This window comes from Balaenoptera acutorostrata, chromosome 13, assembly GCF_949987535.1.
Source record: "Balaenoptera acutorostrata chromosome 13, mBalAcu1.1, whole genome shotgun sequence".
In the NCBI taxonomy this organism is placed as follows: Eukaryota; Metazoa; Chordata; class Mammalia; order Artiodactyla; family Balaenopteridae; genus Balaenoptera; species Balaenoptera acutorostrata.
In genome coordinates, this window is record NC_080076.1 from 61,195,094 (window position 1) to 61,205,031 (window position 9,938).

The following is a 9,938-nucleotide window of genomic DNA, read 5'->3' on the forward strand; positions in this document are numbered from 1 at the left end:
TCATATATGTACCCCTTCATAGGGCATCTGCAATTCAGTTCTAAAGCACAAAGAGGAAAATGTGCATAAATTAACTACATTTAACATTTATACTTCTGGTAGTAAACATAAGAGAAGATTTCAAGGGGGTTAAAAAAACCCATATTTTAGACATATACCAAGGTAGTTAAGTAAGGAAATTTAAATTGGGCAATTGGAGAGAAAATGTAAAATTAAAGAGTGTAAAAATATAACACTAACTTGATCTCTGTTTTTGGCAACTTGCTTTTTAAAATTATGTTTATTTTCTTAAAAGTGTGACTGTGGTTTTAATTGAGTTACCTAAACTTGAGGTGTTTTGGTTATCTGAATTTAAGAAACTCTACAATTATTAAATCTGATTATGCTAAATACTCAATTTATCTCATTTATCTTTGTACCAGCCTCAGTTAACAATAGACTTGTTTTTTGTTGGCTTAATTTTCTAATCATCTAATTTCTAGCACCAATTCATTCCAAACTCTACCTACAAATATCTAAATCTTCTCCCAGCATGTTTAAACGTAGCATTCTATTAATTTCATCTTCTTGGAGACATCTCTTTTGGACTCCTGACCCAGTGCAGTCTTCTCTGGATCTTCCACACGGCTGTTCTCCTAGATGTCCCTATGCTTTAATCCTGAGAATTCTGTCTTTTCTGTGTTGCTTCCCTTGTTATTCCAAATTCTATGCTTTTGAAATTATTGGTTTGCTTATCTGTCAGTAGTTTCCTTAGAAGGAGTTAATTTTTCTGAAACTTTGCATATTCGAACAGGTTTTAATTTCACCCTTATTGCAGTATGGCTGAGAATGTGATTCCAAATAGGAAATAATTCACTTTCAGAATTTTGAAGGCTTTGCTCTGTTGTTTTCCAGCCCTTCTGAGTGCTACTGAGAAGTCGAAGTCATTGTGCGTCACACTGCATTTTCTGAAGCCGTTTTTTCCTCTCTGGAAGCTCATGGGGTATTTTCTCTGTCCAATTGTTCTGAAATTTCACAATGATGTGCTGTGGTTTGGATCTATTTTCCTCTATTATGCTGAGCACTCAAAGAGCCCTTTCAATCTGGAGGCCCTTCTTTTCTTGGAAATTTTCTTGGTTTATTTCCTGATTATTTCTTTCCCACTGTTTTCTCTTATCTTTCCTCTTGGAACTTCATTATCTAGATAATGAATGTTCCTGGCCTAATCCTGTGATTTTCATCTCCTTGTCTTTTTGTTCTACTTTAATGGAAATTAAATTTTTTCTACTTTAACGAAAAAATACATCAATTTTATTTTCCATCCTTTCTACTGAATCTTTCATTTCTGCTATTATATTTTTAATTTCTCAGAATTCATTTTTATTATCTGGATATTCCTTTTCTCCAACATCCTGTTCTCATTTTATTTTATTTTATTTATTTATTTATTTTTGGCTGTGTTGGGTCTTCGTTTCTGTGTGAGGGCTTTCTCCAGTTGCGGTGAGCGGGGTCCACTCTTCATCGTGGTGCGCGGGCCTCTCACCATCGCGGCCTCTCTTGTTGCGGAGCACAGGCTCCAGACGTGCAGGCTCAGTAGTTGTGGCTCACGGGCCTAGTTGCTCCGTGGCATGTGGGATCTTCCCAGACCAGGGCTCGAACCCGTGTCCCCTGCACTGGCAGGCATATTCTCAACTACTGCACCACCAGGGAAGCCCCTGTTCTCATTTTAAAGAGGCTCTGTCTCATTGCCCTAAGAGTGTTATTGATAGATTTTTTTCTTGTAGTTTTCATGTCTCTGTCCAATATCTGGTATTGTTTTTTTTTTTCTGTTTATTATTTATGGGTTTCATAGTAGAGATTTTCCTCTGCTTTTTGTTAGTCTCTGGTTCTCTCCTCATATTTAAAAGTGGGGCTTTATTTTATGGTTGTAAGTTATACCTCAGTAGGGCTGCAAACAGACAAAACAGAAACAATGGGGTATTATGAAGCTCCAAGCACATGGGTGAGTTTTGTCAATTCCAGTGAGCTCCTGGATGGTTTCACTGGGAGAACTCCAATGTCAGACTCCATGTCATGTCTCCTGGGCTGGTCAGATTGCTCAGAGAAGAATCTTCCCATCTTCCATCTGGAAGGTGAAAGCCTGGTTGTCAGTGTTCTAGAAACTGAGTGGGGAAAAAAATGGTTGAGTTGTTTCAAAATTCATTATTTACACTGTTCCTTAAGCTCATTTTCAACCTGGTATTCCCAACCTCAGTGGTGCCGAATGTCCCCAAGCTGTGTCACCTCCTGTCGTGACTTTGCCTGAACCTTAACCTCTTGTCTTCCGCCAGAGCCGATGAGAAGCCGTCGCCTGTGGAAGCCGACAAAGGATGATTTGGCCGGGGGCTGTTAACTACATTTGAACAAACTCTTAGCCAGTCCTCCTGTTTGCAGTCCAAATAGACCCCTACTTCCTAAAGCCTTTGGGACTTCGGGTGCTTCTTGAATTTCTTAAACGCCAGCATAGGGTTTGTTTTTCCTTGGTCTGCTGGGTAAATTGCCATTCTTCTTTCCACTTTTCCACTTTCAAAATTTTGTTGCCCTTGCCCCCTCTCCCATTTATTGTCTTTGGGGTTTAATTCTGTTTTCCCCCTTATCCCTTTTTTTAAGGTTTCAATATTTCATTCAAGTTTTATTTTAAGTGATGTTAATTACAGCATTTGAAGGGGAGGATCTACTTCCACACAAAACGGAAGACTCTAAAATGTACCCATTAAACTGCTTAAAAATGAACTGAATGGCGAGAATACAACGTAAGTCCAATTTAGATTCTGAGTGTGGTCACCATGTGATTATCATTATTTGGGGCTTCCGGGAGGAGGCAAAGGTACACATGTGGGTTCAATATACTAGCTTTAACCCAAAGCACTAATACATTTATGGGTCTTTCTGCCTGTAGTATCTTTTCCTATAAAAGGGGAATAAATATAGGCTCATGATACTATTTATAAGACAATCATTTCATCTCTGCATCGCTTTACACTGTATAAAACGTTTCACATATATCTCCTTTCGTCCTCCTGATACTTTTATAAGTCAGTTAGGGCAGGTACTGTTAGTCCTTTTACTTAAGTAAACTGAGGAACACAGAGGTTCCTTTGCCGGAGGTCACATGCCAGCCAGGGATGGAGTTGGATATGCAGCGTTTCTGGGTGCCTGGGGGTCTGATGGAGCTATTTGAACAGATCAGACAGCACAGAGAGGAGCAGAGCTGATTCTGGAAGCTGACTGAATGTCTACATAATTCAGAAAAAAATGAACGTGTTAGGCAGGGATAAAAGATCTCAGTTTCTATCAAGTAAATGGTTAAAAAAAATTCCAGGTGAATCTGTGGTTAGGGAAACAGAATGAAACTTAGAAATTTAATCAAGATTTCAAGACATCAAATTAGATTCCCTGGTAAGGATGTGTATGACACAAGTCATTATCTCAGCACAAAGCCCTATTTCTTAAGGTTAAATACTGATTTTCTTATCTTGGATGTCCTCTGGAAATCTTATTACCCTCATGGCTATTCTTCTGTATTAAAGGAGCATGGAAACACAGAAGGCAGCACACAGTATCTGCAATCACCATCTACTAGCATCTCTCTCCTCTGCTGAGCTGTACGGCCCATTTGGAAGAAAAATACAGGAAACCCTGGGACTTATCATCCTTTTTTTCATCCTAATTCTGTCATTTTTATCTTCAGCCCCTTATTTAGTGAATTAACAAATAGCCATGGAGTCCCTTGGTAGGTGGCCCCAGAGGAGATACAAAGAGGGAAAAGGCGACCTCTGCCCTGAAGAAGTCATCATTTTTGAGGGAATAAGACATCAGATCATAGCAGTGAGGTTGAGATCTCAAATCTTATCAAAATATGGGATATTCACATCCTGTCAAAATATGTCATTCAAAACAGTTCATTCATTCAACACAATCTAGCTACTTTCCTGGGCAGCTGTTGAGTGCTGGTGGCTGACCTGGTTGGATTAGGGCCATGCTGGACTTGGGATTTCTGCAAGAAGCATGCCATCTTCTTAGACTGTCTCTGAAATTGGGCCATTGACTCCACCATTCTTGGGCAGCTCTGCCTTGATGTCTGGCCTCTTAGTTCTACTTTCACGTCCTTTTTTTTTTTTAAAAAAAAATAATAAATTTATTTATTTATTTATGGTTGTGTTGGTTCTTCATTGCTGCGTGTGGGCTTTGTCTAGTTATGGCGAGCGGGGGCTACTCTTTGTTGCAGTGTGCAGGCTTCTCATTGTGGTGGCTTCTCTTGTTGCGGAGCACGGGCTCTAGGCGTGCAGGCTCAGTAGTTGTGGCTCGCGGGCTCTAGAGTTCAGGCTCAGTAGTTGTGGCGCACGGGCTTAGCTGCTCTGCGGCATGTGGGATCTTCCCAGACCAGGGATTGAACCCATCCATGTCCCCTGCATTGGCAGGCAGATTCTTAACCACTGTACCACCAAGGAAGTCCCCACATCCTTTTTTCTTCCAATGTTCCACCGCGGCAGGAAGGGTATGGCTCTCCACCTACTGTTCTCTTTGACGTGGACTCTCACATACATCCTCCTCCTTCCCGAGGGGACTGCATCCTGCCCTCGTAGCAGGGGACACAGTAGTGTACCATAGGCAGGGAGAAAGCCCTGCTTGTTGAGAATATAAAAAAGAAAAAAAAATCATCCCTCTTACCCTGCCGATTGAATTAAGCATCATGAAGGAAATAAACAGAGTACGAAAAAGAGGATAAGAAGAGAGACCTGGATTCATTCATGAGAGAATTCCTACCCCAGGGGAAGGCATTCACTGGAACCTGAAGGATGAGAAAAACCAACACGCAAAAGGCAGAGAGAACCATAAATTAAGTCCGAAGCAATGGTAAGTCATGTCCATTAAGCTGATAATTAGGGAGGACAAGCAGATGGGAGGTGAGCTGGGTCTTCTCGGTGTTCCTAGAAATCAGTTCACCCAACAACCATTCCCAGCCACCTTCTCCAATGCTTCCTCCACTAGAGAGGCTGGGAAACTGCGACTGAAATTCCCAGCACCCTGGGAGCAAGACGTGGCCATAGGACACCATTTTTGCTGATGAGCTGTAGGAGAAAGTCCTTTCGGGGGCCTTCCCTTCCCCAGAAAAAGTCAAAAGCCCTCAAGAAGAAGTCATCTTGTCCCTTCCCATTCCTCTTCCTCCCTGCCTGGAGTGCAGAAGGAGGCACTTATGTTTCACAAGGCTGAGAATGAGCAGTAAGACCGGAGGAACGTAAGCCCTGCATGGCGTGGTGATGGGGCGGCATCACCTGGGCTACCCATCTCCAGGTGAGAAACTATAGCATGGTAACTTCTTCTTCTTCTTTTTCTTTTTTTTAAACATTTTCTGAGCAGTTTACTTGAATTCATAGTTAAACCTCATAAGAACTTAAAGAAAGTAGGTGCTGTTGTCATCCCAGTTTTTAGATGAGGAAGTTGAGGCATGGAAAGGTTGAATAATTTACCCAAGCGACTCGGTTAGTCAGTGGAAGAAGTTGGACTTTGAACACAGGCAGTGTGTTCCTCAATCCCATCCCCTTGACCACTAGCTACATGCCAGTGTTGGCCGGGTTTTCTGTTACCCACAGATGATTGCAACCCTAACCTATCCATTCTTGAAGGATGGATAAAGTTTAGACGGCAGCTTTCAGATCATATCAATACATGTCGGTGCAGTGTGTGCCAGAGGAGGGCAAGTGAGACAACAATTTGATGAAGAATCTAGGTGAGGTAAAGAGACAAAGGTGAAGACAGAAAATACAGCACAGTGAAAAGACAACTACCATATGATATCACTTATATGTGGAATCGAAAATATGACACAAATGAACTTATCTACGAAACAGAAACACACAGACATAGAGAACAAACTTGTGGTTGCCAAGGTGGAGAAGAGGTTGGGGAGGGATGGAGTGGGAGTTTGGGGTTAGCAGATGCAAACTACTATATATAGGATGGATAAACAACAAGGTCCTACTGAATAGCACAGGGAACTATATTCAATATCCTGTGATAAACCATAATGGAAAAGAATATGAAAAAGAATATATATATACATATATAACTGAATATATAACTGAATCACTTTGCTGTATGCCAGAAACTAATACAACACTGCAAATCAACTATACTTCAGTAAAATAAATTAAAAAAAAAAAAGAAAGTAAAGCAGAGTGAGTCAGAAAGGGAACTTTAGGATAATTGCCTACAAATCACAGATCTATGGCTACCACTGACTGTGGTCTAATTATACTGCCTTATCTTTAGCAGATCTAAGTCATTCTGTCTTTAAGCCTCAGTTTCCTCATCTCTCAAATGGGCATAATAATCATACATGTCTTTTAGAGTTTCAATGCCCTAGCAAAATGTTCTGCTCCAAGTAAGACTTCAGTAAATATTAGCCCCCAAAACATAGTGAGATAAATTCGAATGTTTTCCTCTGTGGCTTGTCTCATCTTCACAGTAATGACTGTCTGGAATCTTCAATTCAAAATGCAACATTTGGAAACTTTAAAATGTTAAAGATGAAGAGAAAGTAAAGATGATCTTTTCTTTGATGTTAGCAGTGAAATGTTTTTTCTTTTTTTTTCATATTCTAGTGAAAACCTGGCCTTATTACAGATCACAGGCCCCTGCACACCATTGTTGCAATAATTTAATCTGAGGGAGGATTCTGACATTGTCAGGGTAACATTTCTTAATAGTATTAGTCAAGCAGACCTTGAAGGAACCTACCTATTGACTTCAAAGGATTTGTTTTAAAGAAAGTGAAATACAAAGGAAATAAGAATTCATGGGAACTGGATTGGATACCATGATTTCCACCCCGAGTTTAGGAAAAGCTGCCTAACCTCCAAACTGTGTTCTGAGAAAACAGTTGTCTGGTACAAAGGCACGAGAACTGATATAAAACGTTAGTTCAAAGCCTTTGGGGAAAAAAAGAGGGACCCAAAGACAGTCATTCTCTCCTTTAATGAACCCCCATGTGGAGAGTGGCTGCTGCACGGGGAGCTGGTGCCTTTGAAGTGAATGTGAATCAGACAACCAAGTGCCACCTCACGGCCTCTCACTGAGCTAGCAGATTTCCAAGGCTTCACAGCTCCAAAAGAGTCTGCACAAAGCATTTTCTTCCAGAACTTCTTGCAGACTTAAACAAAAGATGCAGAGAGTGACTGTACAGGGACCACCAGTGGACTCTGAAAAAATCTTCAGAAGTCAGGGTTTTTTTTTTTTTTTTTTCCTTTGTCTTTTTCCATATTCAATGAACCAGCCTGAAAACTATGGCCGATGTGTGTGTGGAAGGCTGTTACCGTGTCTCTAAGGTTGCTGCTTCCAACAGGAAAAGCCTGCTGCTGGCTCTCCATCCCCAGGGACAGGGCAGACAGGCTTTTCTGGTCAGAGGGGTGCTTTTGTGCAGGCAGTCGTTTCCCCTGGTCCAGGATGCAGGGGTGGAAGTAAAGGGTACAGCATGGCTTGTTTCCCCAGAGGGGCCCTCAGTGTGCAGTAGCCTGAGCACCCGGCCCTCCCAGCACAGAGAAGGCCCCAGAGAGCTGTGTCCTTCCCCGCAGAACATACAGAGCAGCCCGCAGAGGCGACAGACTTTCTGGAGATCAGACGGTTGCCAGGGACTCTCCGGCAGAGCCCTTCCTATATCTGCCGTTCCCGGGAACACAGGTTTGGACGTGGCTGTAATAAGCATATTTTCTAGTATCTTGATGTCACCATGTGGGGTCCACCTTGCTACAGACCCCATGAGTAAGCAGGGAATATTTTGAGAATATCACCCTACCCTTTTACCTAAAATAAAGCAAAAGGAAAAAGTTCCATAGAAACAGATTGTTATAAAAATATGACCTATTTGCAAATCGCGAACTTACAGTCCCACCTGGTAAGATGAAAGAGAAGAGTTGCATAGTAAACTAAAAGTTCAGCCATCGGGGGCCTGTTTATAAAGAACTTGTCCCGACAATGTCGTTGACACTCTTACGACACAATGAGGTAGACAGGACAGAAATTATTATTCTCATTTTGCAGAGGAGCAAACGAGAAAGGGCTGTCATGATAAATCTTGTGGTTCCCTTGGATGTGGCCTGGTGTTGGGTCTGGCAGCTGATATAAACTCAATGTGCCCAAAAGCAGAGGTTGTTGAGAAAAGATGGAGGGGAAGCCCTGTTGAAGGTCGTCCCATCTAAATGGTAATTGGGCGGCCCAATGAGATGTTTCTGTCCCATCTCCCTGCGCAGAACCCCAGCACAGAACTTCGTGCAGAGTTGATTCTCTTCTGTATTTGATTTTAAAACCAGCGCTTAATAACTTATATACCTCTAATGATGTGCCAGGAACTATTCTGAACACTTTATGTCACTATCTCATTTAATCCTCTCAACAACTCAGTAAAGTGGGTACAATTATTACCTTCATTGTACAGGTAAGGAAACCGAAGCACAGAGAGGTTAAGTAACTTGCCCAATGTCACACAGACTAAGGGTGTCAGAGTTAAGGTTTGTTTTTTTTTTTTTTTTTAGCAATGGGTTTATAGCTACTTTATTTATTTATTTATTTTGGCTGTGTTGGAGCTTCGTTTCTGTGCGAGGGCTTTCTCCAGTTGCGGCGAGCGGGGGCCACTCTTCATCGCGGTGCGCGGGCCTTTCACTATCGCGGCCCCTCCCGTTGCGGGGCACAGGCTCCAGACGCGCAGGCTCAGTAGTTGTGGCTCACGGGCCCAGTTGCTCCGCGGCATGTGGGATCTTCCCAGACCAGGGCTCGAACCCATGTCCCCTGCATTAGCAGGCAGATTCTCAACCACTGCGCCACCAGGGAAGCCAGAGTTAAGATTTTTAAAAATAGGCAAATGCATTGTCCTAGTATCAGCATTTCAGAAGCTTAATTTCTATTCTGAGGGTAATGTGGGCAAAGCAAAGAACTGAAACCTATTCCCTCTCCCCTTTTAATTAGGCCTCGAGAAGGAATTCCTGGGGCATCTAAAAATTCAAAAAATTTAAGCCTTTATGCACAAGTGGCTTTGAAGTCTGCTTGGAGGAGCCTTGCCTTTTGCTGGTGACAGGTTCTGGCCTCAGGTAGGATACGAACAACTTCAAAAAAGGGCACCTGCCCCCATTCTTTCCTCTGTGCAGGTGAGAACAGGGCTTCACTGGTGAAAGTTTAAATGCCCTGGTTTCTTCTGACCCCGTGAACCGCTAATCTTGTGTTTTTCACACACATTCAGAAGGTGAGTGAAGCTGTTAAGCCCTGACTGAGTAAGCCGACTCTGACGGCGAGGGCGTGCACCCGGCAGGGATCTGCTCAGCACTGCGTCCACGCTCCCCACCCCCCAGCGCTGCCCCGAGGCTCACGTGCTTCTCCAGGTAACGACAAGTGGGGGCGGGGGGGGGCGGGCAGAGACTGTGATGCACTGGCGGGGGTGGGGGCGGGGGCGGGGAGGGCAAGGGCGAGGGCGGGGGCGGAGGCGGGCAGAGACTGGGATGCAGTCTGCACCCTTAGGGCTTTACTTCATCAGAGAGGTTTGTTCAGGGCCTCAGATACACGCAGAGCTGCCACGTGTAATGCCATTTCTGCAAGCCAGGAAATGGAAACTAATTTAAATCACACAGTTGGGACTCAATCAAGCTAGACTCCAAATTCCAAGCTAGCTCTGTATCCCACTCCCTCTCTTTCCCCCTTCTTTCCTTCCTTCCTTCCTCCCTCCCTCCTTCCTTCCCTTAGTTATTTTCTTTTCAACAACATACTATCTTTGATCAATGAAAGAATACATCATCGTGAAACCCACACGAGGGGGCTTATTTACATTTTCCATTTATTATCTCAAAATACACTTCCACAATCTCAACGTGCCTCTAAAAAGGGAATTAATCATTGCAGCAGGGCCTAGAGAACAAAACGTGAGTTTTCTAGGA